The 8,683-nt window shown below is 42.9% G+C and overlaps 1 non-coding gene across 1 annotated transcript; it reads right to left on the bottom strand.

Moving 5' to 3' along the window:
* Positions 1-1,586: 1,586 nt before the first annotated feature.
* On the bottom strand, positions 1,587-1,659 carry trnat-ugu (transfer RNA threonine (anticodon UGU)). Its single transcript has one exon. It is a non-coding gene; the product is annotated as a tRNA-Thr (tRNA).
* Between the last annotated feature and the right edge of the window lie 7,024 nt (positions 1,660-8,683).

The following is an 8,683-nucleotide window of genomic DNA, read 5'->3' as shown; positions in this document are numbered from 1 at the left end:
GCCGCGTCGCGGCTGGCTAGCACACCTCGATAATACTCAAACTCAAGCTACACAATTATCTTAGATACAGAGACAGCACAGACAACTATGTAGCTGGCTAACTAACACTAACACCACACTAATCAAGTCGTTGCGTTGTAATGTAATAGTTTCTGCGGTGCTGTTAGTCGGTAGAAGTTGGCTAGCTAACAGTGATGACTAGCTAGCTAGCAGTGTTGACTACGTTAGGAGGACGAAGATAGCTAGCCTCGATAATTACTCAGTTACTCTAAACTACACAATTATCTTTGATACAAAGACGGCTATGTAGCTAGCTAAGAAGAATTGCTCAGATCAAACAAATCAAGCCGTTGTAATGTAGCGAAGTGGAATATTACCTGTGGAGCGAAGCGTGGTGCGACTGCTCGCTCCAAACCGGAAGTCGTATGACTTACCTTTGAAGATCTTCCTCTGCTTGCAATTGCAAGGGTCCCAGCTACGCAACGAATGTTTGATTTGTTCGATAAAGTCCTTCTTTATGTCCAAAAAAGTCAATTGAGTTGGCGCCATTGATTTCAGTAATCCACTCCTTCAACATGCATACAAAGGAATCCAAAATGCTACCGGTAAACTTCGTCCAAACAAGTCAAACAATGTTTCTATTCAATCCACAGGTACCCGCAGGTATGTAAATAAACGATAATATTTCAGACGGAAAGAACGGTGTTCAATAGGAAAGGAAAATAACAAAGAGCACGCCCTCATTCAGGCGCACCAAAAGCCTACTTTCCTGTTGAGCTCCCTTGGAAAAAAATGACTATTACTTGTTCGTTTTTCAAGAAACAAGCCTGAAACTCTGTATAAAGACTGTTGACATCTAGTGGAATCCATAGGTACTGCAATCTGGGAGGAATTGTTATATGTAGGCCCATAGACTTGCATTGGAAAGGATTGTTACTTCCAAAAACAAAGGATTTCTGGGTGGATTTTCCTCTGGGTTTTCGCCTGCCATATCAATTCTGTTATACTCACAGACATTATTTTAACAGTTTAGAAACTTCAAAGTGTTTTCTATCAAATTCTACCAATTACATACATTTCCTAACTTCTGGGCCTGAGTAACAGGAAGTTTACTATGGGCAAGTCAGTCAGGCAGAAATTCAGCATACTGCCCCCTAGCCCTAAGAAGTTTTAATACTTTCTCAGAATTAGCCATTCTTTACTATACTGGACAAAAATATATACGCAACTCGCAACAATTGAAAAGTTTTTCCTGAGTTACAGTTAATATAAGCAAAAGTTTAAGTTAATGATATTATTCCTTCAACATGCATCACTGGTTTTCATGACTTCTGCTACTCCTGTCTCAGCTCTTTTTTAGTCATGATTGGCGGCCCAGGACAGAATCGGCAAACGTGGAATCGTATCCTCAGTTTGTTTGGCAATGTCTCTTACAGTAGTAGTACAGCAGATAATTATTTGTGAAGGGCAATATGGTCAGTTTGTTGTCACATTTTGAACTTTCTGCTGTATAGAGCGAGAGAAATGGTAAGTCCCACCCTGTGTAAAGTTTCAGATGAATGTCTTAGAGGGTGGAGTCAAAATCAAGGCCCCAGTGAGAATTGAACTCACGACCCCTGGTTTACAAGACCAGTGCTCTAACCACTGAGCTATGGAGCCATACACCTCTGTAAGAAGAATTGGAACGCTATAAAGAACACACCCATCAGAGAGTAAAAAAAGAGACACACCTAAGTAACCAAACATGCAGGTTACCCAGTCTGGCTCCTGCAGTAAAAGCAGATTCCTTGTCATCCTTTGTTATACATTTAATGACAAACTCTCCCAGGTCTATGTGACCCTCAGGCAGGACAGTAATACCCTCTTCCGAAATTGGAGAGCGCCAAATTCAAATGTCAACATCACAATATTAAACATTCATGAACATACAAGTGTCTTATATCATTTAAAAGCTTAACGTCTTGTTAATCCAACTGCGTTGTCAGATTTCAAAAAGGCTTTACGGCGAAAGCATACCATGTGATTATCTGAGGACAGCTCCCCACATCCAAATATTTTTTTCAACCAATAAAGGCTTTACAAAATCGCAAATAGCGATTAAATAAATCACTTACCTTTGAAGATCTTCCTCTGCTTGCAATCGCAAGGGTCCCAGCTTCCGGTTTCCGGTCACAACTTGCAGACTTGTTTACGCTGCTGTGCGTTTTTGTTGCCGATCTTACTTTGATACCTGACGGTTTTTTACTTTTTCATTACCGTATATTTTTACTTTTTCCCTCACTCAACTTTTTTCATTCAACTTTTTCACCCCGGAGGTTTTATCTGGACATGGTTCGTCAGGACTTCAAACAGCCGAAGCTAAGTAACATTAACATGATGCCTTCTAATTGCAGTCGTTGTACTTATAATATACAGGAGAACGATCGCCTTACGGCAAGGATAGCTGTGCTGCAAGCCCAGCTTCAGACGCGATCGTTAGGCAAGGGTAATTTCAGTGTAGGAAAGGATGAAACAGCGTCTGTGCCACCAGTAAGTACAGATAGTAACGTTAGTATAAACCCCCTCGCACGGTCCCCGCAGCCGGACATCTTTCTCATGGCTTCTGGAGGGAAACGCTGTAGGAATGCTCAACCGGTGTCGCTTATTCAGCCGACAGAAACTTTCAACCGGTTCTCCCCATTAAGCGAGTCGGAGTCGGAGGCCGAGACTTCTCTGGTCTCTACTCCTCCCGTTGTGGGGTCTGAGACGTCGACGGCTCCCACCATTAGCTCTGACAAATTGAAAACCCTAGTCATTGGCGACTCCATTACCCGCAGTATTAGACTTAAAACTAATCATCCAGCGATCATACACTGTTTACCAGGGGGCAGGGCTACCGACGTTAAGGCTAATCTAAAGACGGTGCTGGCTAAAGCTAAAACTGGCGAGTGTAGAGAGTATAGAGATATTGTTATCCACGTCGGCACCAACGATGTTAGGATGAAACAGTCAGAGGTCACCAAGCGCAACATAGCTTCAGCGTGTAAATCAGCTAGAAAGATGTGTCGGCATCGATTAATTGTCTCTGGCCCCCTCCCAGTTAGGGGGAGTGATGAGCTCTACAGCAGAGTCTCACAACTCAATCGCTGGTTGAAAACTGTTTTCTGCCCCTCCCAAAAGATAGAATTTGTAGATAATTGGCCCTCTTTCTGGACTCACCCACAAACAGGACCAAGCCTGGCCTGTTGAGGAGTGACGGACTCCATCCTAGCTGGAGGGGTGCTCTCATCTTATCTACGAACATAGACAGGGCTCTAACTCCTCTAGCTCCACAATGAAATAGGATGCAGGCCAGGCAGCAGGCTGTTAGCCAGCCTGCCAGCTTAGTGGAGTCTGCCACTAGCACAGTCAGCGTAGTCAGCTCAGCTTTCCCCATTGAGACCGTGTCTGTGCCTCGATCTAGGTTGGGCAAAATTAAAAATGGCGGTGTTCGCTTTAGCAATCTCACTAGTATAAAGACCTCCTCCATTCCTGCCATTATTGAAAGAGATTGTGATACCTCACATCTCAAAATTGGGTTACTTAATGTTAGATCCCTCACTTCCAAGGCAGTTATAGTCAATGAACTAATCACTGATAATAATCTTGATGTGATTGGCCTGACTGAAACATGGCTTAAGCCTGATGAATTTACTGTGATAAATGAGGCCTCACCCCCAGGTTACATTAGTGACCATACCCCCCGTGCATCCGGCAAAGGCGGAGGTGTTGCTAACATTTACGATAGCAAATTTCAATTTACAAAAAAAAAAACAACAATGACGTTTTCGTCTTTTGAGCTTCTAGTCATGAAATCTATGCAGCCTACTCACTCACTTTTTATAGCTACTGTTTATAGGCCTCCTGGGCCATATGCAGTGTTCCTCACTGAGTTCCCTGAATTCCTATCGGATCTTGTAGTCATAGCAGATAATATTCTAATTTTTGGTGACTTTAACATTCACATGGAAAAGTCCACAGACCCACTCCAAAAGGCTTTCGGAGCCATCATCGACTCAGTGGGTTTTGTCCAACATGTCTCTGGACCTACTCACTGCCACAGTCATACTCTGGACCTAGTTTTGTCCCATGGAATAAATGTTGTGGATCTAAATGTTTTTCCTCATAATCCTGGACTATCGGACCACCATTTTATTACGTTTGCAATTGCAACAAATAATCTGCTCAGACCCCAACCAAGGAGCATTAAAAGTCGTGCTATAAATTCTCAGACAACCCAAAGATTCCTTGATGCCCTTCCAGACTGCCTCTGCCTACCCAAGGACGTCAGAGGACAAAAATCAGTTAACCACCTAACCGAGGAACTCAATTTAACCTTGCGCAATACCCTAGATGCAGTTGCACCCCTAAAAACTAAAAACATCTGTCATAAGAAACTAGCTCCCTGGTATACAGAAAATACACGAGCTCTGAAGCAAGCTTCCAGAAAATTGGAACGGAAATGGCGCCACACCAAACTGGAAGTCTTCCGACTAGCTTGGAAAGACAGTACCGTGCAGTATCGAAGAGCCCTTACTGCTGCTCGATCATCCTATTTTTCCAACTTAATTGAGGAAAATAAGAACAATCCGAAATTTCTTTTTGATACTGTCGCAAAGCTAACTAAAAAGCAGCCTTCGCAAATGGAGGATGGCTTTCACTTCAGCAGTAATAAATTTATGAACTTCTTTGAGGAAAAGATCATGATCATTAGAAAGCAAATTACAGACTCCTCTTTAAATCTGGGTATTCCTCCAAAGCTCCATTGTCCTGAGTCTGCACAACTCTGCCAGGACCTAGGATCAAGGGAGATACTAAAGTGTTTTAGTACTATATCTCTTGATGCAATGATGAAAATAATCATGGCCTCCAAACCCTCAAGCTGCATACTGGACCCTATTCCAACTAAACTACTGAAAGAGCTGCTTCCTGTGCTTGGCCCTCCTATGTTGAACATAATAAACGGCTCTCTATCCACCGGATGTGTACCAAGCTCACTAAAAGTGGCAGTAATAAAGCCTCTCTTGAAAAAGCCGAATCTTGATCCAGAAATTATAAAAAACTATCGGCTTATATCGAATCTTCCATTCCTCTCCAAAATTTTAGAAAAAGCTGTTGCACAGCAACTCACTGCCTTCCTGAAGACAAACAATGTATACGAAACGCTTCAGTCTGGTTTTAGACCCCATCATAGCACTGAGACTGCACTTGTGAAGGTGGTAAATGACCTTTTAATGACGTCAGACCGAGGCTCTGCATCTGTCCTCGTGCTCCTAGATCTTAGTGCCGCTTTTGATACCATCGATCACCACATTCTTTTGGAGAGATTGGAAACCCAAATTGGTCTACATGGACAAGTTCTGGCCTGGTTTAGATCTTATCTGTCGGAAAGATATCAGTTTGTCTCTGTGAATGGTTTGTCCTCTGACAAATCAATTGTAAATTTCGGTGTTCCTCAAGGTTCCGTTTTAGGACCACTATTGTTTTCACTATATATTTTACCTCTTGGGGATGTCATTCGAAAACATAATGTTAAATTTCACTGCTATGCGGACGACACACAGCTGTACATTTCAATGAAACATGGTGAAGCCCCAAAATTGCCCTCGCTAGAAGCCTGTGTTTCAGACATAAAGAAGTGGATGGCTGCAAACTTTCTACTTTTAAACTCGGACAAAACAGAGATGCTTGTTCTAGGTCCCAAGAAACAAAGAGATCTTCTGTTGAATCTGACAATTAATCTGGATGGTTGTACAGTCGTCTCAAATAAAACTGTGAAGGACCTCGGCGTTACTCTGGACCCTGATCTCTCTTTTGAAGAACATATCAAGACTGTTTCAAGGACAGCTTTTTTCCATCTACGTAACATTGCAAAAATCAGAAATTTTCTGTCCAAAAATGACGCAGAAAAATTAATCCATGCTTTTGTTACTTCTAGGCTGGACTACTGCAATGCTCTACTTTCCGGCTACCCGGATAAAGCACTAAATAAACTTCAGTTAGTGCTAAATACGGCTGCTAGAATCTTGACTAGAACCAAAAAATTTGATCATATTACTCCAGTGCTAGCCTCCCTACACTGGCTTCCTGTTAAGGCAAGGGCTGATTTCAAGGTTTTACTGCTAACCTACAAAGCATTACATGGGCTTGCTCCTACCTATCTTTCTGATTTGGTCCTGCCGTACATACCTACACGTACGCTACGGTCACAAGACGCAGGCCTCCTAATTGTCCCTAGAATTTCTAAGCAAACGGCTGGAGGTAGGGCTTTCTCCTATAGAGCTCCATTTTTATGGAATGGTCTGCCTACCAATGTGAGAGACGCAGACTCAGTCTCAACCTTTAAGTCTTTACTGAAGACTTATCTCTTCAGTAGGTCCTATGATTAAGTATAGTCTGGCCCAGGAGTGTGAAGGTGAACGGAAAGGCTGGAGCAACGAACCGCCCTTGCTGTCTCTGCCTTGCCGGTTCCCCTCTTTCCACTGGGATTCTCTGCCTCTAACCCTTTTACAGAGGCTGAGTCACTGGCCTACTGGTGTTCTTCCATGCCGTCCATGGGAGGGGTGCGTCACTTGAGTGGGTTGAGTCACTGACGTGGTCTTCCTGTCTGGGTTGGCGCCCCCCCCACCCCCCTTGGGTTGTGCCATGGCGGAGATCGTTGTGGGCTATACTCGGCCTTGTCTTAGGACGGTAAGTTGGTGGTTGGAGACATCCCTCTAGTGGTGTGGGGGCTGTGCTTTGGCAAAGTGGGTGGGGTTATATCCTGCCTGTTTGGCCCTGTCCGGGGGTATCATCGGATGGGGCCACAGTGTCTTCTGATCCCTCCTGTCTCAGCCTCCAGTATTTATGCTGCAGTAGTTTATGTGTCGGGGGGCTAGGGTCAGTCTGTTACATCTGGAGTATTTCTCTTGTCTTATCCGGTGTCCTGTGTGTATTTAAATATGCTCTCTCTAATTCTCTCTTTCTCTCTTTCTGTCTTTCTCTCGGAGGACCTGAGCCCTAGGACCATGCCTCAGGACTACCTGGTATGATGACTCCTTGCTGTCCCCAGTCCACCTGGCCGTGCTGCTGCTCCAGTTTCAACTGTTCTGCCTGCGGCTATGGAACCCTGACCTGTTCACCGGACGTGCTTGTTGCACCCTCGACAACTACTATGATTATTATTATTTGACCATGCTGGTCATTTATGAACATTTTAACATTTTAACATTTTGACCATGTTCTGTTATAATATCCACCCTGCACAGCCAGAAGAGGACTGGCCACCCCTCATAGCCTGGTTCCTCTCTAGGTTTCTTCCTAGGTTTTTGGCCTTTCTAGGGAGTTTTTCCTAGGGAGTTTTTCCTAGCCACCGTGCTTCTTTCACATGCTTTGCTTGCTGTTTGGGGTTTTAGGCTGGGTTTCTGTACAGCACTTTGAGAATATCAGGTGATGTACGAAGGGCTATATAAAAATAAATTTGATTGATTTGATTTGATTTGAGCTACGCAACGAATGTTTGATTTGTTCGATAAAGTCCTTCTTTATGTCCAAAAAAGTAAATTGAGTTGGCGCCATTGATTTCAGTAATCCACTCCTTCAACATGCATACAAAGGAATCCAAAATGCTACCGGTAAACTTCGTCCAAACAAGTCAAACAATGTTTCTATTCAATCCACAAGTACCCGCAGGTATGTAAATAAACGATAATATTTCAGACGGAAAGAACGGTGTTCAATAGGAAAGGAAAATAACAAAGAGCACGCCCTCATTCAGGCGCACCAAAAGCCTACTTTCCTGTTGAGCTCCCTTGGAAAAAAATGACTATTACTTGGTCATTTTTCAAGAAACAAGCCTGAAACTCTGTATAAAGACTGTTGACATCTAGTGGAATCCATAGGTACTGCAATCTGGGAGGAATTGTTATATGTAGGCCCATAGACTTGCATTGGAAAGGCCTGTTACTTCCAAAAACATAGGATTTCTGGATGGATTTTCCTCTGGGTTTTCGCCTGCCATATCAATTCTGTTATACTCACAGACATTATTTTAACAGTTTAGAAACTTCAAAGTGTTTTCTATCAAATTCTACCAATTATATGCATTTCCTAGATTCTGGGCCTGAGTAACAGGAAGTTTACTATGGGCAAGTCAGTCAGGCAGAAATTCAGGATACTGCCCCCTAGCCCTAAGAAGTTTTAATACTTTCTCAGAATTAGCCATTCTTTACTATACTGGACAAAAATATATACGCAACTCGCAACAATTGAAAAGTTTTTCCTGAGTTACAGTTAATATAAGCAAAAGTTTAAGTTAATGATATTATTCCTTCAACATGCATCACTGGTTTTCATGACTTCTGCTACTCCTGTCTCTAGTTTCAGCTCTTTTTTAGTCATGATTGGCGGCCCAGGACAGAATCGGCAAACGTGGAATCGTAGGGTCCCAGCTACGCAACGAATGTTTGATTTGTTCGATAAAGTCCTTCTTTATGTCCAAAAAAGTCAATTGAGTTGGCGCCATTGATTTCAGTAATCCACTCCTTCAACATGCATACAAAGGAATCCAAAATGCTACCGGTAAACTTCGTCCAAACAAGTCAAACAATGTTTCTATTCAATCCACAGGTACCCGCAGGTATGTAAATAAACGATAATATTTCAGACGGAAAGAACGGTGTTCAAT

Source organism: Salmo salar, chromosome 05, assembly GCF_965601325.2.
Source record: "Salmo salar chromosome 05, fSalSal1, whole genome shotgun sequence".
NCBI lineage: Eukaryota > Metazoa > Chordata > Actinopteri > Salmoniformes > Salmonidae > Salmo > Salmo salar.
The sequence above is the reverse complement of the archived record's forward strand: the minus strand, read 5'-3'. Positions and strand labels throughout refer to the sequence as shown.